The 25489-nt window shown below is 44.0% G+C and overlaps 1 long non-coding RNA gene across 1 annotated transcript in view; it reads right to left on the bottom strand.

The window, feature by feature from the left end:
• Positions 1 to 1266: 1266 nt before the first annotated feature.
• The window catches only part of LOC140217123 (uncharacterized), a 177980-nt gene continuing 153757 nt past the window's right edge, over positions 1267 to 25489 (bottom strand). The window contains exons 2-3 of the long non-coding RNA XR_011893624.1: positions 21804 to 21911; positions 1267 to 1418 (exon numbers count right to left, since the gene is read on the bottom strand). This is a non-coding gene — a long non-coding RNA (uncharacterized lncRNA). The remainder of the gene's footprint in view (positions 1419 to 21803; positions 21912 to 25489) is intronic.

Consider the following 25489-nt stretch of genomic DNA (forward strand, 5'->3'; position numbering starts at 1 on the left):
GCGTGACAACCACAAATAAGGGGCTAAATCAACTATCGCTTAGCCCCATATTAAGCCGAGTGAAAAGTCTTGGCGATGTTTTGTCGTTATTATTGAGATCAGCTGTCTTTTTTTTTGTTGTTGTTGAGCTGTAAGTGCCTGCAGAGACGGCAGCAAGCAGTGATAGTGTGCTGATCTTCACCTAGCAGATGGAGCCACAGCATTAGGGTTTATGATGGGTTGGTGATTCGAAACGGTCTGTAATCCTAAATCTTGACGCCATCTTAATTTGATTCTACATCCAAGCACGGTATGCAATGAAGAAATGCTAAAACGCAGGTTTTGCCTCTTATCCACTACTAATCTACAGAGATGCAGCGCATTCTCAGAGCCCCTATAACGTATTGCGGTAAAGTGTCGTGTATAACGCAATATTAACACTTTTTAATATTTGTATTTTTACCGTTATGCCTATCCTGCTTTATTCTATGACTCGGTCTGCTATCCTTAGCTTGCTTTACTTAAAGCTTTCTTGTTACGCTCCAACTTACAACCCCATAGGTTAGTACTGGTAGAATGCAATGGGAGAAGTGCTAAACGTACAAAAACGGTTGCACGAAAGTAAGCAAGAACAGGGAACTTTGTTAAGAAAACTCCAGCGCGAGTGTTTTCAGAATAGCCGACAACAATGGTGTCGTCTCCTTATCGTGCCGTTCGCTGTCTTGACAGACGGCTGCCCCCTACATAGCCGATGAATGACCACTCTTAGGTAAAACATGTTGAGTAAATAGAGATCCACATAAGTGGGCACGTTGATCTACGCAAGCAATGACCATACTGGAACAGCGAAGATGACGTGCGAGCACTATGAGGGGAATGGTCGCAAAATTACACGTTCTTTACATGCATAATCGCTGTCTGTCTAGTTCTTTGATATATGACCTTCCTTTCCCCCGAGATCTCGTTTTGTTTTTACCTCGACATGTTCTTTAGATTCTGTGTCTTTTGTCCTATGTGTATAAAAACGTTGTGTTTGACAAATCGCTGCAGTATTCTTGAAACAGGCGCCCCCTTTATTTAGCCAGTCCTAAAACAGGACATCGAAAAGAGCCCCATGGAGTGGGAATTCAACAGTCGTTCGCGGGCATGTTATCGGAGGTAGCACTAAAAGCAGGAGGCCAGATAAATAAAACTCACAGTATCTAATAATGTGTGATAGGTACCAGCACAACATTTGTAATATAAGAATGGGGAACCGCGATAGAATCGACACAGAAAATGCACGTCTAAGCAATAATAAAACAATAGTAGTAATGCACAGCTATGAACCAAGTTCTGGAAAATGAAAGCAGGAGAGACTTTCAAGTTCTTGAACACGCATTGGTCAGCATGCGTGAAGTGGCGTTCTCAAATTCACTCTTGGAGGACGGCATAGGCCGCTGCATAGAAAGAAAAAAGAAAATGCGTAATAATAAAAATGAAACCTGCTTGTGGCAAGAAGAGAAGGAAAGTGTGTGATAAAGTGCACTCGAACTGCGAGTCGCTTGAATTTATGCTTTCGAGATTGAGAAACACGCTTGCATGCCACATTGCTTGCTGCGCTTTACATGTTTTTTTTTTTTTGCAGCTGCTTCGAAAATGTTCGTGGAAATGGGTCACAGCAAACTGTCTTCGAGCAATCATTCCCAAAGTGGATGTGTGTAGGCGAGCTGTACTTGTTCTACAGTTAGTCTACTTCTCGGGCGCTGGCGAGCTGTGAGAACTAAAATCAAACGAATCGTAGTACTTGAGTTTGCCCCTACCATTAGCTCTAACGCGAAATTATCCCCCATTTGCGCGATAACCTTTTTTTTCCATTTCCGGCCCCATAGTTTTAACGAGAGACTGAGCTTACTGTAAACTTTACGTAATGTCATCCGGCAGGCCCTAGTCACTAATTTCAATGCTGAAAGCTGATATTTGTGATTGAAGTGTAAAAGCCTATGAGCTTATGATGGTGCCTGAGATCCAGGGTTTTCGGCATTACTTATGCTTTTTGTCAGTTAGCCTTCCCAAAATATTTAAAGTAAAGCACTCGGTGCTGACTGCCATTGTAGACACACCGATCGTGAGTTCAGCCGTATCTCTTATCGTAATTAATTGTTTTTGAGATTATAGCGATCAAATAACTTTAAGGAATATTTTTAAGTCATTCGGTACACTGATTCACATACAAATATTAATATTCTTCAAATATATCGCACTGCTAGATAAACAAAAGCCGAAAGCTGTATGTAAAGTGACAGTGCCAGTAACATAACGCAAGTTAACTTCAACGGTTAAAAAAACAAAACAAAAAATACAGCGGTGACAGAGCTAACGATATTTGATTAGTAACAAGCCTCTCTATTCTGCAACCTAGATCCTTGCACGTAAGACAGCAAATCTGTTTTATGGACACCGGCATTGTATATTCTTGTTCTGAGTCATCAATCTGCCGATACTCTATCAGCTGCTGTTAGCGCTGTAAGTAGTTTCACACATATAATCGCTCATCAATAGAAGTCGCTTAATAATTATTTTCATATTATGATTCGGTGTTCTTTACTCTATCGCGGAAAGGTACGTAAGCCAGTGAAATATGCTTAGGAAATTACTTGGAAGTGACATTTATGATATAAGCGCTGACAGTGATCATATCCTGGAAGTTCATTCTTGAGAAAGCAATACACATTAGTGTATGCATTCTGAAACTTTCACAGAACGGGACGTTATCATCTGTAGCAGTGCATTATTCTTATCAAGATTCTGTCCTTCACAATTTCGATGAAGCGGTTGAAGTGGAGAGGAGAAAATTGAAAGCTTGAAGAATGATGCCACTGCCCAAAAAGTATGTATTTTCGTCATTCTGATAGGCTGAGTTGATAAACAGTTTTACCATGCATGCACAGTAATAGTTATGTATACATGCCCCGCGTCTCTTCTTGAAAGTGATCTGCGATGTTCGCACAGTGCGCGTAGTGCAGGTAGCTTCGTATGCACTGTGATTTCGACGTTTAGTTCGCGCTGAAGCGACAGATGTACGGAGGTCAATTGGCCCGCGGCTGCTGCCGCGATTCCTAACTCCAGCGTTTTAACAGACAGTTTCCGCTATCATCGAGCGACATGCGTTCATGTTTACTCGTGCGCGCATAATACCGTGCTCGTTAATTTAGTTGAAACACGTTGACGGGCTAGTTGGTTTGAATCTATGGCAGAATGTGTAAGCGCGACTGAACAAGGACGTAGAAAGAAGCATACACACAAGCATAGCGCTGTCTCTGAGTGTCTGTTTCTTTCTATGTCCTCGTTGAGTCACGTTTACACATTCTATGATTTCTAACTTAGTTGGTAAGCCAATGTTTACAAGTTTATACGGCCGATAACACTACTATCCTTACTTCGTACGGCTACGTACTAATTTGCTATCGCAATCGGTGCTTCACCTTTCGGACGGAACTGCAAATTTTGTAATATGTATAATATAAATATTTGGTGAGTACAAGTGCTCAAATGCGCCACGTATGTGTGTTTAGGCAAATAATCTTGCACTTCTTCAATGGAGAAGCAAAAAATTTTGGGGGAACCTGATTTTTATTACAATTACAACCTTGTCGTCATCTAACTAGGGGCGAGTAGGTCAGTCGTCAGGATTGAGGAGTACTGAGGGCAGCCCACGAACGCTGTCGCTGTATAACGGAACGAATTTTCTGTTTTACTGCGCCACCTAGTTTTGTCAGGTATCCGCCCGTTATTAGAATGTCCTAGGGAATGAAATCTAAGGTGTCCATTAGCTGAAATTTGTAGTTTTACACAGTGGCGCAATAGCAGCGAGTAGACGACTCTCTTAATCAGACAATTTAACCCGCTTTCCTGTCTTGGAATGTGCTTGCGTGCGGGAGAATTTTTATTCAGTTAAAGATATACTTACGTACACGCGAACAACCCTCTCTGTGTAGGAAAGTGAAGTTCTCTTCCACTGTTTACTGGCATGCAGGAGCGATCGACACTGTGTACGACATTGTTTACTGCGAATTATGTTAGACGGGCAGGAACACCCATAATGCGACGTTTCAAGGGTTAGATGAAAACATTTCTACCCCAGGGGACAAGAAATGGAGAAGCAGAAAGACATGGTGGCGTGTCTATGAGCTCCTTTTGGCCTTGTCCCTTGTGGCTGCATGGTTTTAATCTGATCATGAACCAACGAGCCTGAGAGTGAATCCTCGCTTTAAGACTGTTTCACGTCAAGCCGAATTATACAGACGTCTTCAGCGAAAATAAATACGTCATTTTTTTCAGTAGTGAATAGCTTCCGAGGCAAGAAAATAGGAAAATTACTTTTGGTGGTGTCAGCCTTGCGGAAGCACCCGGCTTAGGCAGGTCAGAAGGAGCGAGATAGAAAGAATAAAAGAATAGTTCGTGTGATTATGCGTACGGAAATCTACCACACGCAGAACCTTGAGCGAGAAAAGCAGGCAAGTGCCTACACGGCTCCTAACCGAAGTCTACCACGTTGCTCGCGTTAGTTTTTGTATCATTCAGGCTGCCGTCTTTGTCTTCCTTGCTCAGATAAAGGAGGTACAATACATAAGTACTCAACGTATATCGGTGCAAACACATTTCCTGTTGCTCCTTGTGCATTTATTTGGGTTTGTACTGTCGCGCTTCTTGTGCCCGTCTACATTATGTACGGAATCCAACTATGCCGACTTGCTGTACACATCAACACACACCAAAACACGAACCTCTTGAGTCAGAAGGCCAGAATAGAACAAGCCAACGGGAACGACTATCGGAAATAACAAATGTCCAAGGCGAGGCTGCTGAGACATACTCGAACACCTCCCTCCCCCACCAACTGGAATCGGAGTTACAGCAAAGTGTAAGCACACTCAGCATAGCGTCAAGAAACAAAGCACTATGAAAGATCATGTCTTCAAGACGCGAGCAAAAGAAATCCACGCTGCCAGCTTTGTCAGCACGGGCGCAAAGGGTAACGAAGACGACCTTGAAACAGGAGGTAGAAGGCGGGAAATAAGACGCAGTAAAAATGAAGCTGCATAGAGTCAAAAGAAGCAGCCACACTGGTAGGCACAGAAGCGATGCGAGAGAAAGAAAATCCTGCGGGATGGTTAAGTGGTGTACTTTGGCCTGCCGGTCAATAATGGTGGTGCAGGAGTAATTCTAGTTTGCAGATTTTTTTCCTTCTAATTTCGAACGCTATTTTCGCCCTAAGCGAACAGTTCGAAATCTCTTGAAGGCGTGTAATTTACTCGCTTAACCTAACTTGATGCTCAACTTCTGTGTTCTTAAGTGCTCTTTAACCGCCCTCGAAACGGCCTGTGCTCGTTTTAGTGGCGTGGCAGAGAATGGTGCAGGCCGTCGCGGGAGCAGTTTTACGACACCCAGAAGTTCTCGCTTTGCACAATAAAAAACATGCCATAAGTAGGAGTTCCTATGCTTGAAAGCCTCTCTAACAACGTCGTCGCGGTGGTCTGTGGCACCCGTTTTGTTTCATGAATTTAGTTCATTTCTGTGGCTTCGTGTACTTCTTGTACTTCTGCTGTGTAGTTCTAGCAGTACCTCGCGCAATTACTATTTTTATACAGACGTACTGATTTGCCGCTTTTGTTTATTTTTCACGACATCCTCGTTATAGAGTCTTATGTGCGTGACCGAGTATTTTTTCGGCTACTTTTAGTTTATCACTCCTGAGGTGTGGGCTCGCAGGGCTCTTACAATGACAATGGCTCCTGCTTCTCACACCGTACCTTCAGCTTTCTACAAACTTTCTTGCCTTACAATTTTCCCATCTTCCTCTCAAATTTAGGAATTGTCCTCCTTTTAAGAATAAAACTTACATTCAGTCATCCTATAACTTCTGCATTTCCTTGCCGGGCGTCCTTCTATCTCGAGCAGATGTCCTTCGTTTTCTTGAGAGTTCGCCGTACGCTTCATTATCATCTAAATCTCGTACACGTGTACTGATAATGTGACTGCAAACTTTAAAAGGTGCGCGTCAACATTAGTGTCCTCAAAATATGCTACAGAAATACTAAGAATGGTCTACTAATGCCTAAGCATTCTTCGACTCGGCAGCTACTTCGCTTTGTTTACTTAATTGGCTAGTTTATGCATGTTTGCCCATCGCCACCAATCATCTACTATTACACTATTATAACAATTACATGAGTTAACTCATATAATATATCACAGAACTACTAATTCTAAAAATTATTACCCAGTTTTTTCACGCATCTTATGATGCACCTCACCCATTTTCTGAGTCCTGAGAAGAAGGCTGAGGTCTTCATTTGGTCTGTTGGGCTCCTCAGAGTCCTTGTCCGGACAAGGACTTTCGCTGAGGATGCCCAATTTTTGAAATAAATTATACCATGTGTTTGGCGCATGATAGCCTCAGTTGCTTATGCGCCATAAAACTCAATACAATACAATACATGAGTTAACTTGACAATTATCAATTTATTTTGCTGATATATCGTATCAACTGAGCCCAAACACCGCTTTCGCTGGTTTCTTTTTGCCACTCCATAGTTTTTCTTTTTTCCTTCTTTATTTTCGTTTTTTTCTCACGACCTTGACGTGGCGACTGCGACGTAACCATTTTTTTTTTCTAACGGTATACCGATCAGTGTGGCCCACACAGGCATCTGCCTGTCACGTTACGGTCTCTCGTCCGAATCCCGGTCAGAAGTATTTTTTTTTTTCTAACGCTACCAAACATCTGGTATTACACTATTATAATAATTACATGTTACCTTGACAAATTAAGCATTTATTTTGCAGATATAAGGTGTCACGAGATGGGTAGATTTCGCTTCGCTGAGGTACCCGGCAAAGGAAGCATACGCTAGTCAAATCATTCTTTCAACTCATGTCTTTTTGTTAACCGCATACTGATCGGCTGACCGCCTCCTTCTAAAACCACAAACGGACCCCGCCTACGACACCTCTCAAGGCTCCCTAACTTCGGGCTTCCCCCAAGACCCGACCCCATTACGTCCTTCTCTCGATTTTTTCTGTCACCTTCCCACTCTCCCGCTCTTGTCCCCTCGTCTTAGAAACCACGCTTAGACACATCAAATGACAGCGCTCATTTTCTTTTCAATCTCTTCCATTAGAGCCAGCCGCCACAGACAACCACCGCACGGAACGTCACTCTACTAACCCGTTAAAAGTAATCTGCCGAGGATGATGAGGTAACAGTCGACGAAGATAGGTCGTCCTATCGAAACGTTGGCCAGCCTTTCTGAGTCACCTTATCCCTGTTTGTAACCTTGATATCACGTATGCATTAAAAGAAGTAAGGGAGACTGGAAGCAGCAGTATATCGGGAAACAAGTGGGGCATTTTTGTGCTTGCAAACGGTGTCGAAGGCTCGAAAAGTAAATTAGCTACTAGCTAAAACGTGAACACTCAAAACACACGCTTCTCAGTGAAACCAAAAAGGTATGGTAAACTGTTGCGACGCCTTGACACATCGCTGACAACAGCGGTAGCACTTTTACTTCTGCCGCGGAAGGGGTGAGCTGGTAGTACCGCAATATGGGACAGAGTTTTGTACTGCGCAAAACCAGCGGGATACACGTCGGCACAGGCCTGGCCATGCCGAAGTACGTCGTAATAGAACAGGGGGGGGGGGGACCTAGGCTAGAAGAGACGTGTTTAATGCTTTTAACCCGAAGGGCGAGAACATGAGACGTGGACTGCACACACCTTACGTGCAAGAATCACAGGGCTCACTTTTATATAGCAACGGTTGACGATTAGCTTTGCCTCGCTGAAACGAAGCACGCCGCCTAGAAACACGGACGTGTCCCTAATTTCCTCCATCTACATGCCTAATACGCTGGGACATGCATCAGTTGACATCAGAGACGAGACGCCAAGGAGTTGGTTAACCGAGCGTAATGCGGTTGCTACGTCCTTTTCCTTCCTTACACTTTTTCACCGGCCCCAATGTGGTCGATAACGTGCGTGATATTGCTCACTCATACACTTTTCTCGCATGGCTGCCCTAATGGACGTAGCGCCCGTGAACGCTTTCCTTCGTCCGTGCTCCTCTATCGTAACTTGCATTTTCGTTCGCACCTTGCTCATAATCTGCCCATTTTCATCCCGTGGAAGAACAAGTTGACCGATTAATATGCTGTCAATCGATATTTGTCGAAATTTGTCTGTCGGAGCACCGTAGACGATGATATTGAGGCGTGCCTCTGAAATAAGCTAACGTATGTTATTCTTGCGCGAGAAGGTGTTTCAAAAACCAGTTATTTTTCGCCGTGTTTACTGAAGTCATTGATTTGCATATAAATATAATATTCAGCATCTATTCATGGGAACGGCAATGCGTATTTTCGCATTGAATTTGCCATTGCACACAATTGTTTTTATATGAAACGAGTATTTCAACATATTCACTGCCATAGTTTCCTCCGGCATTAACTTCATGCACGATGGTATCTCACAGCCATTGTTTTAAAAAAATTACTTTGCCTAAATACTTTAGTAACGTCATTGAACACGACTGCAAATGCGATATCTTATGAAAGCATCCAGGATGAAATTTGAAGTGCGCAACTTTTCTCCAAAATATAGGCTCGTAGAGTATCATTTGGTTGTTGTGGTTATAAGGCATCAACGCTAGTATATTCTGTTGCCCTATTAGCACCGTTGAAGCACACTCTTTTTGCCTGTTTTACTGGCTTGCTCACAGAAATACCTCCTTTATGGACTGAAGACTGACATTTTTCAACGTGGGCTGTACTTAAAACTCTAAAAAGAAACAAAACGTACTGGTTGCTCGGTTACTGTTTCCTCCACGTATCTGGCATTCCGCAATAAAGAGTTTGATTTGTGTCTGTACTTTGACACTCTTACATATTTCTATCGCGGTATCACTGAGAGGCGACAGCGGGAATGTGGAATTCCTTTGTTTGACAGGCAGCGTGCGCTGTCGTACTTTCGATGGCGAAGTACTCCTGGCTGGTGTTATATATTAGAGCGGTCTATTGCGCTAATTTTCATAAAATGCATGATAACTTGACATTTTCTACGGGCGTCCATCACCCTATTGTGATAATCAGCGTGACCCTGTTCTGTTAAGCCGTAGCCAATTTTAGTGGCGCGATCATCCAGCATTATACTTCAGACGCTTTTATGTGAATCGATATATTTTTTCCAGATAATAAAGGTTTCCGAACTACTAGAACTAACTTTGGGAGTGTTAGCCAGCGCCGCCACTCACAAATCTTGGCGGCGGATGTGGAACATTCTTTCTGCCGCAGGCGTCACCAGTACATGATCTTTTTTTCCAGTAGTAAAAACATAAATACCCAAGAAACAGGATGGGGAAACCGCGCCGCGATAGCTAAATTGGTTAGATCATCGCACGCGTAATGCGAAGACGTGGGATTGTTCCCCACCTGCTCCAAGTTGTTGTTTCATCCACTTTCATTGCCATTAATTCTTCACTTCTTTGATTCAATTAGTAGGTACAAGTAATTTCCCCTATGTTGTCCTTGGTGTCTGTGTTGGCTTCTTATGATACGATATTATTAAAAATCGGGCGCCTTGGTTAACCCCATTTCTTTTCGTTCATATATATATGTAATGCCTTTTTCCAATGTAGCGTGCAAAATTACTGCATGTAGCCTACCCCTTTCCTGCTTACCCACCCTACAAGACAAGAATGCCAAAACAATAGCAGATTACTTTGAACGTGAAACAGGAAGAAGGACAGCGAAAGTGAACCGCGCGTGCCGACGTCAGCTTTCGCTGATAATTGATTGTTCTTTCAACAATTTTGCATTGTTGTGAAAAGAGTTCATGATAACGGAGTGCGAGATCAGGAAACGCTTAACAGACCTAAAATATATAGGGAATGCAAACAAACCGGTATATTAAGGAAACGTGAAATGAAGGAAAAGCTACAAAGCTTGCGGGAAACATTTTTGAACATGAGAAGTTCGAAAAACACCCATGAGTGCTTACTCGCTTTGATATTCTTCGCTTATGGCCTTGTGTCTTTTTCTTTCACAATCGACATTATTTATCGAAAATTTATCGACTATGATACGCGATCCTGCGATGCTGTGTTGCTCAAGTTCCTAGAGTTAATGAGCCTACATATTAGACTCTGATAACGCTGCTGCCTGCTACAGCTGGAATCGGCAAGCGCTTTACTTCGTTCGGGGTTTTCTCTTTTTTCATTCTGTCCCCTTACCCCATACTTACACCGTCAAGCATAACCAACCTGAACTACGTATGTTCAAACTCCCGCCCTAGAAGGAACTGAGTGGGGCATATTGCTATTATTCTATTTACGCATGACTCGCTTTTTCATTTTTTTTGTTCTTGCCTCCTTCCATGATTACTTCTACGAAGCAAGGGTGACTCGAGCTGGCAAGGATTTTCTGGCCCCAAAGGAGAATTTTCCGAGATCGCTTCCTCGGGAGCTCCTGAGAAGTGCGTGCGTAAAGCAGCCGGTTAGCAGGCAATGAACTTACATTCATGAAGAAAGAAAAGCCTTGGAGCAACTTCTGACATCGAGCGTAGGAAGTAAGACAAATATGACGAAGAAACATAAAAAAAAAGATGAGGTGATTTTGCCCTTCGTGCTGACTACTTCGAGACCTTTCATCCCTGGGAGCTTAATTCATGTTCCTTAGACCAATGTGTAGGCTTCTGTCGTTTTCTTTCATGTTTGCTTTTTGTGCCAGTGTAATTATTATTTTCGGCATTGCATCGTTTTCCCAAGAGAAGTGAGCACACCGAGTCCGGCTGCATCTGAGATGCACTCAAGTAATGGATGCGGGAAGCTTTGTATGGAAAAGCGTCGCTGAGCTGGTCCCAAGGGCTCTTAACGAAAGGAAGAGCGGGAACGTCTTTGACGTCAACTTGGGCAACTAGGTATGTGCCACTGGGAATGTGCCGCTCTACAATAACGAAACAAGCATCGCCAAAGCCGAGCGTAGCCGAGTTGAAACCGACACGACGCAGCCCGACCCTACCATCTTACGACGACATCTCACACCTTGCTCTACACATTCCTTCCGCTAACACTCGAAACCAAGACACGCGTTGATAAATTATCGCGGATGCATTACCATTGAATCTATATAGCAACACGTATTTCCACCGTCGAAGTGAGCTATGTAGGAGGCGTGTACTGGATTGGTACTCCTCTTTCGCGATTCCCAAAGCTCGCGGCTTCATCTAGCGCGTACATATTGGCGGTGGTTTCATCGGCTTCGTCTAGCGCCTTCTGCGCGACACCTGGGCATCGTTCAGAAATTTATGGCGCGCTATTTCATGCGAACGCTGAGAAACGCGTCATGCGACAACCAGGGCTCCTCTCTCGCACATCTCCCTGGACACGCTGCGCCATCTAACGGCACTGCCGAGAAGTCCACACGTGGCCTCCGAGGCGTCAAGTGTGGCGCACCTGTGGCTGCGAACGCTGAGAATTGTTGCCTCGCCTGGCCACCCACTCAGGGGCCCATACTCAGGGACTCAAGTTGCTGAGAGCTTCGTCGAAGTGCGGCACATGCGCAGTGCATTCATGGCACAGCTCGCTAAAGCGTTGGCGTGAAAGGCGTTCATCGGAAAGCGACATATATGGCGTGCATTTGTGCACCATTATCTCGTGCACTGATCACAAAATATATCGCGCAAAGCTAAATCACCATCTTTCGTAACACGCACTAAACATACAGGTATGTGCATTGCGCATTGAGCACAAATCCCATACAGCGCATTCGGTCTATTTATCTATTTGCTGTGCCACCTTTGCTGCATTTACTATTGCATAATTACCTTGTTCTCATAGCTTAAAATTTCTACCGTAAGAATTTTTCGTTTAGTGTTTGCATTGATTTCCGCATATTTTCTGTGTTTTTTTTCGGTTGTAGTTGAAACTGTTGATTTTAACTCCTGAAGAACTCCTTGGAGAGATCCAGCGCAGGTTTTTCACTTAAAGAATTACGAATTATGGTCTATCAACATACTAGAGTAGCACTTCCTTTGTGGTCGTAGTTTCGTGATTTTAGCGTAGTACGTGCGCGAATAATGAGTTTTAATCATTTAATTTCAACAATGTTGCGAACGTTGTTTTCAGCTGTAGCAATGCATTCAAAGCGTAGTCCCACCTAATTGGCTAATTTAAGAGCGCGTCATGTAAACGCTTGTTTACAGCCTGCGAAGCCCTGAAAAAAAAATAATAATTCTGATGCGGCGTATCTGTAACAACGTTCTTAATGCTTTTTGCAAAGTGAGAGTTCACATTTGTCACCATAGACCACAGTTGTATCGTCGAATTACCGGCGTGACTTCGCCACGATCAATAATTCAAACTCTCGAGGTGCCAGGCGCGCATTCAAAAGAAGAAAAAACAAGCATTAACGTATTTACTGATGCACAACTCTAAAGAACGCCTGCCTGCGTGGGGCAACAGTCACAACTTTTTTGAGAGGATAAGCAATATTTTCCAGCCTCCATTTATTACCTAATTTTGTTAAACCTTTAGTTCGTTCCTTTTCGTGCTGTATCATGTCATGTCGCACAGCGAAGTCATGCTTTTCTGCATTTTCCACATGACCTTTGCGCAATTCTCAGGAGCTACGAGGGAAAACGGCTATTTGTTACAACAGCAGCGCAGCCTACCCGTATCAGAAACTCGAGTGGCGTAACATAAGCAGTAAACAATGCAAAAAAGAAATGTAACTGAAGCAGAGTAAGTGTCTGAGCTACACAGAGTAGCGTGTTTAACTAAAGCTTAAAAGGCGGTTGCTGTTTGAGTTCATATAAAAGAATATCTGCCGCTGTGCATAAAGGACTGTTGCAAAACTTGTAGTAACAATTCACGACAAAGCTAAAATAGCCTGGGGAACAATGATGACGCAAAGGCGAGAGTTTCCATGCAGCGTGCGCAAGTTAATGATCATTGCTCATGCTTCTGAAAGAAGCCTGCGCAACGAATTGTCGTTGCGACATATTGACAGTAATAGTTTAGTATTTGTGCGCCTTGAAAGCTGTACACAGCGTACCTACTCCTGTAACGCTAATGCAATCAGCTTAGTTTATTAGCTTTCATATTGCAGGATGCTTTCCCACGATTAATACCGTTATCAAATAGGGATGAAGGTGGCACGTGAAAAGCAATAGCATTGGATGAAGACCATGATCACGCTAAGTAGCACACGCCGTCACTATAAAAGAAACATGTTTGCGATCCCCTCTAGCCACGACGTCAAAACTCAGAGCACACGAGCCTTATATTACTAGGTTAAAACGCCTTAATTATTCAGCATAGCGAGCATGGACTCTTGTCATGCAGCCGTACACTGTTGAGTGTTATGGTGGTAAAGGGATATGTCGTTGACTACAGAGGCAAGCTGCTGGGACGATTAGGCTAAGCCCCTTACTCAACGTGATTTCAGATTGGGCCCTTCATGAATACTGCTTTGTGCGCAACATACATCCAAGTAACATATGCACATGTGAACAAGGTTCCCATAGTGGGGCCGAAACGTCTTTTTTCCTTTTTCAACGATTAGTCGGCGCTCGATATTTCTCGCCATGAATTTTCCCGACCAGACGAGTTTCTGTCGAACCCTGGATTTCGGATGAAGGGCAAGTTTGAGTGTTTGAAATGCCTAGCGTTTAGCGCTCCGCTGTTGTACAAACTGCGTTCCAAACGTCAGTTAGCTGCCGAAAAGAACAAAAAAAAAAAGATTTCAACTCGTACAATGCTTTGTTCTTCACCACGTGGTCTGCACAGTTTTCTTTTCTCTAGATATGACCTCGATGGCCGTACTTTTGTACTATGTACGCCTGCTTGAAAAATAATGCCTGAAATTACCTTTTCTCAGTCGTCCAATTCTTGACAGTCTTTTCCACATCTCCTAGGTGCAGTGTGCAAGACCAAGCTTCGCGCCAGCGGTAATAATGCTGAACTTAAAGTGAATTTCAGTGCCGATTGTTCAACGTCGTCAAGATGCTACAAGTGAATCTGCAATAATGATTAAGTGCCGCTCCTAAGAAGCAACTAAATAAGTTCATTATCTCTGTTCGCTCATTCCACGCCAAACGGCAAAGACATTACACTTGTCCCCCTGCATTTCCATTGCAGAAAATTGGGCTGAATCACTTGGTGGCACTATTTGTCTCCGTAAACTATATTAGCATGAAAAAGAAAATATCTGTCTTTTAAAGCGATTTTAATGTTGTGCTGGTGGGCGAAAGGAAGGTTGCGAAAAATATCGTGCGGAAAAACAATACTACACGAAGCACTTTAAAAATCTGCTAGCTGTTGGAAAATCAAGCGAGCCTTCTTATTCTTTCCCATTGGTAGCCGCCATATGCTCTGTGATAAAGCAATACGGTGATTCTGCTTCAAGTTCGACTTCACGTTCAAAAAAAAAAAAAATCATATCTTACAGATACAACACAACTGCATCAGCTGACCAGATAGTTGGGGTCAAATGTTTCGGAAGATACTGAAGTCGATGGAAGGGTATAGTTACGATGTGGAAGAAGTGGGAACATTACAATGTGCGTCAAGTACCTCATGTTCAGGCCCGTATAGATTAGTGACATGATCCAAGTAAAAATGCACGGTTAAGTTCATTCGTAAGTGTGTACAAAGGAATTCACGGCCGAAAGTATAATAGGAGTAAATTTTTTATCTTAGGTGAGAAAATAATGTTCATATTGAATGTCCACTGCGGCCACAGGTGCACTCCCATAATTGCGGTTCAGTGCTTCGCGTGGCTGCAAGATTGTATGCTGCTTTCTGGGGCGCTGTAACGTTAAGCTATTCCAAACTTTTCTGTTCCAATCCTGCAATCAGCTCTCCACGATTGGTAAAAAAAATGTTCGGGCCACCCCCACTTCACCTGTTTGCCAGGCGACGTCACGAAAACCGCGATAGCTTCCCATCTCATATGACGCGTACACACTTATTATGCATGAATAGAGCGAATAAAAGAAAATAGTTATTTGTAATTCGGCACCTTTTAGCCATTAGTTCTCTGCTATTCGTCAAAAGTATTTGGGCGGCGCCCACTTCACCTGCCTGTCACGTGACCTCACAAAACCGCGAAAACTCACCGCGTCAATGTGATCGTGCACGCGTTAAGAGGAAGCTTTAGCTCGGGCCAGGCACGTACCCAGGATTTTTTTTCGGGGGGGGCCCACCACCTCCATCATCATCATCATCATCATCATCATCATCATCATCATCATCATCATGTTTTATGTCCACTGCAGGACGAAGGTCTCCAATTACCCCTGTCTTGCGCCAACCGATTCCAACTAGCGCTCGCGAATTTCCCAATTTCATCGCTCCACCTAGTGTTTTGTCGTCCTCGATTGCGTTTTCCTTTTCTTTGTACCCATTCTGTAACCCTAATGGTCCAACGGTTATCTAACCGGTGCATTACTTGACCTGCCCAGCTACATTTTTTCCTCTTGATGTCAATTAGAATATCGTCTATACCCGTTCGCTCTCTGATCCAAACCGCTCTTTTTCTCTCTCTCAACGTTATGCCTAGCAACATTCGTTCGATCGCTCTTGCGCGGTCCTTAACTTGCATTACATTACATTATGGGGTTTTACGTGCCAAAACCACTTTCTGATTATGAGGCACGCCGTAGTGGAGGACTCCGGAAATTTCGACCACCTGGGGATCTTTAACGTGCACCTAAATCTAAGTACACGGGTGTTTTCGCATTTCGCCCCCATCGAAATGCGGCCGCCATGGCCGGGGTTCGATCCCGCGACCTCGTGCTCAGCAGCCCAACACCATAGCCACTGAGCAACCATGGCGGGTGGTCCTTAACTTGCTCTCAAGTCTTTGCCCCATATGTCAGCACTGACAAAATGCACTGATTGCACACCTTACTTTTCAATAATGATGGTAAGCTTCCAGTCAGGAGCTGGCAATGTCTGCCGTATGCGATCCAACCTATTTTTATTCTTCTGTGAATTTCCTTCTCATGATCAGGGTTCCCTGTGATTAATTGACCTAGGTAAAAGTACTCCTTCACAGTCTCTAGTGGCCGACTGGCGATCCTGATCCCTTGTTCCTTTGCCCGGCTATTTATCATTATCTTCATCTTCTGCATATTAATATTCAACCCCACTCTTACACTCTCTCTGTTAAGGTCTCCAACCACTTGTTGTAACTCGTCTGCATTGTTGTTGAATAGAACAATGTCATCGGCAAACCGAAGGTTGCTGAGATATTTGCCGTCCATCTTTACTCCAAAGCCTTCCCAGTTTAATAGCTTGAATTCTTCTAAGCACGCAGTGAATAGCTTCGGAGAAATTGTGTCTCCCTGTCTGACCCCTTTCTCAATAGGTATCTCCGTGCTTGTGTAGAATTAAGGTAGCTGTAGAACCTCTTTAGATATTCTTACACGAAGGACAAGTTAGTAAGACGAGAAACTATTTACAGATTATATTTACAACAACGGTTGCAGCGCTGACCGGTTAGATTCACAGCGCGAGCCCAGTTCGTTCTTCCTCCTCTTTTCTGGAGTGATGGCGCCCACGCGCATCGTTCAAACAAACAAATACCACACGCATGTAGCAATATTTTCCAAGCATTTTACGTAAGCGTTCTGTACTCGTTGATTACGTAGTGCCTCTATGACTGCTGGTATCTCTACTGAATCAAATGCATTTTCGTAATCTATATAAGCCACATAGAGAGGCTTATTGTACTCTGCAGATTTCGCGATAACCTGATTGATGACATGGATGTGATCCATTGTAAAGTATCTCTTCCTGAAGCCAGCCTGTTCCCTTGGTTGACAAAATCCAGTGTTGCCCTTATTCTATTGGAGATTATTTTGGTAAATATTTTATATAATACTGGGAGCAAGCTAATGGTCCTATAATTTTTCAATTCTTTAATGTCTCCTTTTTTGTGGAGTAGTATAATGTCTGCATTCTTCCAGTTTTCTGGGACCCTTGCAGTCGATAGACACTTCGTATAAAGAGCCGCCAGTTTTCCAAGCATTATGTCTCCTCCATCTTGGATTAAATCGACTGTTATTCCACCTTCTCCTCCCGCTCTTCATCGTTTCATGTCTTGCAGGGCCCTTCTGACCTCATCGCTAGTTATGGGAGAGTTTCTGTATCCTGTTCATTACTGTTTCTAAGTGAGGTATCGTGACTCCTGTGGGTACTGTATACAGGTCAGCTTAGAATTTTTCCGCTGCTTTTACTATATCTTCGAGATTGCTGATGATATTATCCTTCTTATCTTTTAGTGCATACATCATGGTTTGTCCTATGCCAGGTTTCTTCTTTACTGATTTCAGGCTGCGTTCATTTTTTACAGCTTCTTCAGTGTTTCTCATGTTATAGTTTCGAATATCAGTTATTTTCGACTTGTTGATAAGTTTTGACAGTTCCGCGAACTGCGTAATGCTGTGCGGCCGCCAATCCCATACAACCGCGTAGAGCGCAGGACTCTGCGATTCTAGACGTACTGCGCTCACCGCGAAAGGTTAGAAAAACACCCACATAAGCACAGCAGAGAAGTGGCTACGTGAGGCGGTTCGACCGATAACTGTAGAAGCGTCATTCAAAACAAGTAATTGTTCTCCACTTCCGGCGGCGTTTTCTCTACTTCCTTTTTAAATAAAAAGATGTTGATCCATAAATTGTCTCATAAACAACGGCTAACTTTTTTTTATTATTCGCTTTTGCTTGCAGTTTTGTTGTTCCCTTGGCTCTCTCCCTTAGTAGATCGCTTAATTTCTCAACTCCTTGCGATTCTTCTTTCCAGTTGCCAATTTTGCACGAAAAGCGCTATACAATTAGGGAAACACAGACGAGGTAACGGGCGACAATCATTTTGCTTATTGGTTTAAGGGTTATTGCAGGGTTTCATGATGGACGCTCTTTCACATTATTTTATTTCCCACCTTATCTAACCCATATCACGTGTATATGGTTCCGGGCATCTGCCAGCGTCGCGGTGAGCCGTAACTCAAGGAAATAATGAAGCAAAGGGAAAAGTTAAACGCAATTGGCGTTTTCGCCGGCCGCAACTCGTTCCATGAGAGTAGAGACCAGCTGAGTAACAGCCGCATCCCTCTCCTGGTCCCAGGATTAGCCTAAACAAAGAAGGTTGAACTAACAAAAGCAACAGCTATGCGCGTGACGGTTGAATAGATGGCGACAACTGAACGCATCTCGAGTTAATCGCGGCGCGGGTGCGGAATCTATGAGAAAACTGTCCTTCACATTACAAGAGATGCCGATAACTACCGCCATCTAAAAGGAGTGAAAAAGGCAGCATAATGCTGACCGATGAACAGCTGCCAAGTCTCGACATAGATCTGGCGGCGCTTTAGGAATGTGTGAGGAGTGGTGGCGTGGGTGGGGAGGGGGGGGGGGGTATGCCACTTGATTTCGGGGGGGGCCCGGGCCCCCCCGGGCCCCCCCTTGGGTACGTGCCTGGCTCGGGCCCAACTCCGACGCGGCCTATTCAAATACATGTAAAACGCAAAAACGTTTTTATGAGATAACCCCTGGACCGATTTTGATGAAATTTGTTGCATATGAAAGAGAAAGTTAAATTCTAGTGACTGTTGGAAGCGGAATTTCGATTTAGGGCTTGAATTTTCTTAAATCGATTTTCAAATATTTGACCGTTTGAAAAAAATGGAAGCATGAAGTTTACAAATTCATAGCTCTGCATCAAGAACTAATATCGCGGTTCTGTAAACGGCATCCATTAGATCATTCAAAGCGGACAAATTCAATATGTCATTTTACATCTTACGTGAATTTGTTACGTCGGTTAGAACGGTTTTGCAAAAGTTGTATTTCGCTATGATTAAATTTTTTTATATTCATGTGTAACACATCAATTTTGTCCGCTTTAGATGTACTATTAGATGCATTTCACAGAATTGTATTATCATGTTTAGTAGTTGAGTTACAGAGTTGTAAACTTCATAGTTTCGTTTTCTGAAAATTTTCGATTTTGGGCAATTTTTAATAAAAAATTCACAACCTAACTCAAAAATTCGAAACCAACAGTCACTAGATTTTAAGTTTGTCTTTTAAATGCAACAAACCTCGTCAAATTTGGTGCAGTGGTTGCCGAAAAAAACGAATTCTCCTTTTACATGTATTTAGATAGGAGCACTCGAGCTAAAGCTTCCTCTTAAAGATGCATTATATGCCGAAGAAGAAGTAGAAGAAGAAGAAGAAGAAACTTCATTAAGAATAATGGTCCGGCAGTTTTTGTTGTGGTGGCCGAACAAATCCGAATTCTTTCTGAATAGCCGGACACTGCTCCGTTCCTAAAGGAATAGAAGATGGCTGCTCGACGATCGCTCAGGCACTGGCTATTGGCACCTGCCGGAGAGCTTGGATTTATTTGCGTATAATAAACTTTCTTTCGTGGCAGTATAATGTTATAGAACTCTTTCGACACGTATACAACATCGCACTGCCAACTCTTCTTTGCTGACGATCCGTTTTGGCGGCATTCTTGACCTTCCGTTGCATGTCACCACGACTTTCGACCAGCCACCGCAAGCTAAGTAAGGGAAAGCAGACCAATCGCAGACGCCGGCACCACCCCCTTCATCCGGTTGTCTGATTTCATTGCGCTGGCTCGGCCCCATCGAAACTTCATCCATTTGGGCATACTCCTCGCTTCTTGTCAGCCAATTGCATAAGACAAACCGCTCAATTTAGCGAATATTATTCGATTTGAAAGTAAGCAAAAGCAACGTCCAATAAACGAGGAGTTGATCGGGCTGTTCAGACAACGCTGCAGGTCACCGCCCAATGCTTGCGTCGGCGCTTACGTAAGTTTGACGGCAGGAATATACAGATAGGAATATATTTACGTTATAGGGCCCCTGATCTCACGTTGCTGGCAACTTGAAAACGTGGTTGGCAGTTACGAAATTTCTGAAGTGCATCAGCAGTTGCCTGTTACATACAACGAGTTGCTATTTCACTGCCACGCAGCCACATTGGTGCATGTACGACAGGTGCAGTGCGACTCAGGATTTGTGCGAGGTAATAATGCTTTTTGGGATGTTGAAATTTTCGCTGCTATGCCGATGGTCCTTGCCATTGAAACGCCCATGTGGCTCAGTAGGAAGTTAACCCAGGCTTAACAGTGATCTGTGATAAGGGCACGAAATTGTGAAAGGTACCCGTAACTTTGAGGGAGATGGTGGACTCGAACCTTGCTGACAATTCAACTTTCTTTTGTTTTTTGTTTCAGCCAATTTCTTTGGCACACAGAGTGCATATATATCTTTGATATACAGTGTGATCATTTTTGAAGGTCTTCCGAAAATTTTAAAAATAGTCTGCGGCAGATAGCATAATTCTTGTCCTTGAGCTAGATTATTGGAAGAGGTGGGCATTACTATCCCGAGAAATCAAGACACACATTCGACTAATTAGCAACAGTCCGCTATTCATCTCTTGAATCAGTTACTTTGCGGCACATATTGCAATTTACGAATTGTAGCAGGTGAGCTTGCAAGACGTATCCAGTGGACTGGACTGGAAAACTTCATTATGGTCCTGCTGGGCGCGCTTAGCGCCTAGCGGACGTTTGACACGTAGGGACCGAAAGGGAATAACTGGCGGCCGCTCGAAATGAATTTTCCAGGATGACACCAGTTTCGAGATAATATTTCCCAAAGTGTGGAATGTAATACATGAGCGTTCCCGCTATTTTTTTTTTTTTGCGCTTCACTGTATAAGAAGGGTAAGTGGAACAACAATGCATTTTCTTGCGGTAAGTTGGGTGGCGCATACATACAAACTGGCGTCATTCTGGAAATTAATTCCAAGTGGGTACGGCTTGCAAGTTCACCGGCTACAATTCGTAAATTGCAATATGCGCCGTAAAGTAATTAATTGAAAAGATAGGTAGTCGATCTTTGTTAGTTACTTGAATATATACTTCCATTTCTCATGAAAGTAATGTCTGCTTCTCTCTATAAACCAACTCAAGGACTAGGATTACGTTAACTGTAACAGTTTTTAACAATTCTCTAAAGCTTAAAAATTATCGCCCTGTATTTTTTCTGACTGGTTAAGAAGCTGATGGAGCGGAATTATATGTTCCTGGTAGGGCCTTTGAAAATTGGTACTGGCTGCCAAGGTATTCACTGTGCCGCCAACCCCAGCAGATGCGTTCTTGCCATGAGACATTGCAAAAAATGCTATGCTCTACAGATAAACTGAATTTGTTTTCGTGGTAGCTCAAATTTCCACAAATTTCTATTGTTGTTGTATACTGTTGTTTATTGTTGTTGTACAGCAAAATATACAACATGCAGTCCGAAATTGCTACAAGTGATTTCGTACTATGGCACCAGTCTTTTTTTTTTTGAGCTATGGTCTGCGACGAAGGAATCTAATGTTGCTTGCGCATTTACCCAGTGATAGGATTAGGGATCATTTTGCACGAAGAAGCTAGAATTCTCTGCAAAGCCCAACTGAAAAATCAACTTGTCATCCTGGAGGTTCCTTGTGAGCTCTCATAAACATTTTGCTTGCTCCATGTTCACAAAGTGATGCAACTTGAGCTCTTTCAGCGTGTCTAAAAACTTATCTTAAAATGCGGCAGAATGTTTTCCAAGCCCGCAGCGCACAGCACTGACGAAATACTGAACATATAGGTGGTCATTTAACCGTTGAATACAAAAAAGAGATATACTGTACTGGTTCATTCATAGATCAAGAAAACAATAAGTGCTTTAAAATTCTTGATGCTTACCCGTCAGAGGTACAAAATTCAGGTGCAGAATCACTAGCTTCTCCCCTCCGACGTCTTTCTTCCATGATATCCGTACCACTAGGAACATTTTCAGTGGCATCTTCTTGCCTACAACCATGAATATTCAAAATTAGAACCTCATGTAAACGCACACAGTCAAAAAGTGAACTCCCCGGTCTCTCTCCCTATCCGTGCTGTATGCGATGCGTCGCTCAGTAGTTGTCTGGTGGCATCGTTATTATAGGTCATCATCGCTGCTACTTTTGCTTGTACAGACCAACCTGTATGTCAATAGATAAGCACAGTCACTCTGTGCAAAAAAATACGACAGCGCGGCAGTATACTCACACTATTCGCGATTTTTGTGTTGCATGCCACCATGAGACGCGACCGAAAGACGAAGCGCGGATCTCGCGCGCCCCGTCGGCGATGTGATCAGCAGGGCAGAGCTCACCTGTGCCGAAGCTCAGCAGAAGAAACCAGAGGCACTCGGGTGCGAAGCTCGAACCACGTGCGTCAAGGTTCAAGCGAGTAGTTCAGAAGCAAGAACTATAAATGTAGCCCCCCCCCCCCCCCCCCCCCTGGCCGTTTTGTTATACATTTTAGGTATAGCAATATCCTTCTAAGCGGACCAGTGTTTCCTTTTCTCTCACACTTATTTCGTCGGCGACAGCGCGGGAAACGACGGAATATCGTGTCGAATTAGTATTATCGAGAAGCCACCAGCGTAAGCACCCAAAGCCACATACGAATTTGTCAATCGCGCGACCGCTGCGTCTTTCCTTTGCCCCGGAGAAGCGTGCGGCGCAGTGAAGCGGACTTATGGCTGGGCGCCTATGGACAAGGAGGACGCTAAACATACAAATTTTGCTCGCCTAAAGCAAGAAGTACTGCCAATAATTTTTCGGAACTAAATCTCTTTTGCGCACCTTTCCAAATGCATTCAGCCATATATTTTTACCTATACGTTTCTGAACACGAGGTATTTCGAACATTTTTTGCTGTTTGCACTTCCACTTCGAAACTGCTCAACAACTTCAATACGTTGTTGGCACACTTACCGAAACTACACTGCCATGCTATGTTGTCGCATTGTGTCTAGAAACCTGTTAAAATTGTGTAAAAGGGTTCGAAGTCGGCTCAGAATCACCATGTTACTTTACCACAAAGCACATCGATGGGAGAACGTAGCGACCACTAATGGAAGGTAATAATAAGGCGCGATTCCTCTTCGAGCAGCCAGAGTATTTGTAAGGTGCTCCATGTATATAGTATTGTAACCTCCATTGCGGGATTTCTTCTCTATCTAGGTTTAGTCCAACACAGTACGTAATTCCATTCGAATCGCTGTAACCGACAGGGAACAAATATTTCTTGCAAAAAGATTTCACAGGGACTAATGGCGCAGCAAAATGATTGACCACAATTTCTTCGAATGGAATCGGAGAGGGCGAGCGTAAAGTCTGGGACGTCCGGCGTGGACTGACCGTATTTCGAGTTTGAAGTTGATCAGCGAGTTTCGTATTGAGTACTACTATGTTAAGACGGAAATTGGTAAGTTATTACAAGAAAGCAGGCTAGCCAGATGTAAATCCCAGCAGAACTCCCAGAAATGCACGCTCTTCCTCACGAGCAAATGTTCAGCTCTAGAACGCCAGGACGAAGATTCTGTAGAGGCAACTTCAAATGTGTTGGAGATGCCGAGACTCCAATAATGAGTCATAAACTCGGACAGGAATCAACGAGCCCCTTTAAATGCCAACTACAACAAAATTTCACTTGGGCTATGTTGCCTATAAATGCTTAGCATATACTATAAATGTTTTCATGGCAAAGGCGCGGGGCTGATAATTGCCGGATTTTCTTATTAGCAGCCTTTAAGGAAGCACCTGAGCCAACGACGCGTGCAGAGGCAGTGATGCGCCTATGGCACAAGTTCCTGAACCGTGTACGACAGCTCATCTCCCAGTTGCGCATAGGCTCCCAGGTTCATCGCTTACTCCAGATTCGCTAGTCGATGGGCGTCTCTCTTGGCGAGCTTTCTCGCTGCGCAGGCGATTTGAAGTTTTCAAAAAATTCCGACGCGTTGCGTGGCTGTCACGTGCTTGAACACGACTATGGCCGCGCAGTACACAACGCTGTGTAGAGAAAGGCCGAGCGCGTCTTTCCTGTTAGAGATTCCAGGATGCAGGCGTGCACCGTACCGCTGCAGGCAAGTGAACGTGGAACCAGACTATAACGAAGCAGCGCTAGCTGCACTTTGCGAGCACAGTCATTTGCCGGAGCAAGATTTGTTTGTCAAGCGCTCTGTTGGGATGACTGTAAGTCCTATAAACCATGACAGCGCACGGAAACCAAAGGTGAGTGGTATTCAGGAGCGATATTCTGGTGGAACCATTTCAAGTAGCGCATCATCTTCGAGACATTTAGCGCGTCTCTACATCGAACGCGTCGAAGTAGACGAACGAAAGCTTTGCTAAGTCAGCGTCAGAAATGCTGTGTGCAGGAACCGCATGCTGCATTTGTCACGAAGGAAAACGCGACGCGACGACCATGGTGCAGATGCGCTGGCAAGTCGTGCAGGAATGCGATGCCACCAGAGCGAAACGGGAGAAACTTTGCCACGACCGGAGACCGGCCTGTCTGGCACGTGACAGTACGCGCACTTTGCGCCTAACCATCTTGCGTCTAGCGCCTAGCCATTGCACTTTTCACCCAACACCTAAACTGACATGCAGGTCTGTAATCCAAGTGAAAGCTTTTAATCAAGTCAGTGTCTGGCGCTCTGTCTCTTGGAATGTTCTCTATGGAAACGACAGTGTTCGCACTCTTTGTGGAAGTCGAAAGATATCGGCTGTGCCTGAGTGGTAGCAGTAGACAAAACTTTTGAAAACTTCGGTCTTCATGTGAACTAAAGCAAAAGAAAAAAAGGGATTATACGTACATCCTTGGCGTTCGGAAAGGTATTTTGTTTGAACGAATGTGGGGCTGCGTTTTGTTACATATCCATTCTAAATCGCGTTTGTCTTTGTAATATACCTTTTCTTTTCTTTGTATTGCGTCTTGCATTTCTACGCGGAAATCAGCAACATATTTTGCTTCAGTGTCTTCCATCCGTTCTCAAGACAGGCTTTCATCTCCATTACTTTATTTGTCGTTGTTTTTGTGGCGCTTCGTCGACGTCAACAGCCGCATCTCTAATCCCGTCCGGATATATTGCATGCCGGCGAGGCCTCAGGGACTCAGGCCCTCATATCGTGCCCCTTAGGGAGCGCTGCTGCACAACTAGGGTGGGCCGAGCTTCGGCGGAGACAACGGCGGCGTCTCTTGCATCTGTTCTTGTTGGGCTGCAAGAGATGCGCAGAAACGACGCCTCTTCTGAGTGTTGGCGCGCGTGATGATATACATATACGGGAAGTCAATACAGAGCAACATCGTGTCTACATCTTGAAGAAAAACAGCACACGCAGTCTATAAGCGAAGCGCGACGATGTATTCGCCTGAGACTTTCGGGTGGATTTTGCTTCGTTCTGGCACCGACACAAGAACTGTTTTGCATTTCCGTCGCCCGATGAGCCGCTCCAGTGCTCGCCCACTCTTACATATACAATGCGACGTATTTGATGTTTGTGACGCTGCCAGTTACAACGCTTTTATTTTAATTTGTCTCTCTTGAGACCCCAGCA

This window comes from Dermacentor andersoni, chromosome 4, assembly GCF_023375885.2.
Source record: "Dermacentor andersoni chromosome 4, qqDerAnde1_hic_scaffold, whole genome shotgun sequence".
Classification (NCBI taxonomy): domain Eukaryota; kingdom Metazoa; phylum Arthropoda; class Arachnida; order Ixodida; family Ixodidae; genus Dermacentor; species Dermacentor andersoni.